Here is a 1,292-nt window from a genome sequence, read left to right as displayed (position 1 = left end):
GAAGCTCTGCTTCGAGAAGAGCGCGCGCCTGGCGGAGCTCGAGCACTGCTCCATCGCCTGCGTGCGCGCGAAGATGGGCGAGTTCTACGGCGACGCGGCGCGCGACGGCGTGCTCGTCTACAACCTGAACCCGTTGGACGCCGACGAGCTCCAGCTCCTCGACGACGGCGACGTCGCGCTGGCCAAGAAGGTCGCGAAGGAGCCCGTCAAGATCACGGCCAAGCGCGCGGCGCCGGACGACGACGACGACGCCGACGGGTCGGTCGTCGAGGCCGCGGAGGCGGCCGCCGACGACGGCCGGTCGGCCTTCGAGCACGCGTCGGGCGCGTTGGGCAACTTCGGCCTCGAGGCGCCGCCGTCGCAGGTCAAGGCCCTGCTCAAGGCGCTGGAGCTGCGGCCGAGGCGCCTCGTCAAGTGCGGTTTGGCGCCGCCGCACTCGCTCAAGCACACGCCCGAGGACGAGGACGCCGAGGAGGCCAAGGACGACGCCTTCGAGATGGTCGACTCGCTGAGCCTCGAGGACAAGGAGGAGGACGAGGCGCTGCCCGTGGCCGCGGAGGTCGTCGACGCGGCCGCGGCCGGCCCGGACGCCGTCGTCGCCGCGCTCGCGGGTAAAGGCGTCACGCTCCTGCCGTCGACCCTGCACACGCTGCTGCGCCTCATCGACGTGCACCCGCGGCGCTTCGTCAAGCTCGGCCTCGTCGACGACATCCAGGCCGCGCGCCGCGCGTACCGCGCGGGCGGCGGCGACGCGGCGAAGGCGCTCTTCAAGGGCCGCGGCGGCAAGGGCGGCAAGGGCTGGGGCCGGGGCCTCCACGGCCGGGGCGCCGGCGGCCGGGGCCGGGGCCGGGGCTGGGAGTTCGGCGCGGACGAGGGCTGCCGCAAGAAGCACAAGGGCTGGGCCGGGTCCTCGTCCGGGTCCTGGGGCGACGCGCGCAACGGCGGCCACTGGAACTCGACCTGGGGCGGCCCCCACGGGTCCCACTCCTGGGGCGCGACGACGGCCCGCGGCGCCAAGACCAACTGGGGCACGCCGCCGCCGGGCGTGCCGCACGAGCCGCTGAGCGACGACCGCGCGCCGCCGCCGCCCTGGGCGCCCGCGGGCGCGCCGCCCTACGGCCACCCGGCCCTGGGCCCGCCGCACGGCCCGCCCCACCACCCGCCGCCGCCGCCGCACCACCGCGGCGGCTGGGGCGGCGGCGGCGGCGGCTGGGGCGGCGGCCACAGCGGCGGCTGGGGCGGCGGCTGGGGCGGCGAAGGCTCCGGCGGCGGCTGGCGCGGCGGCGGCGGCA

This window comes from Aureococcus anophagefferens, assembly GCF_000186865.1.
Source record: "Aureococcus anophagefferens unplaced genomic scaffold AURANscaffold_4, whole genome shotgun sequence".
Classification (NCBI taxonomy): domain Eukaryota; class Pelagophyceae; order Pelagomonadales; family Pelagomonadaceae; genus Aureococcus; species Aureococcus anophagefferens.
The sequence above is the reverse complement of the archived record's forward strand: the minus strand, read 5'-3'. Positions refer to the sequence as shown.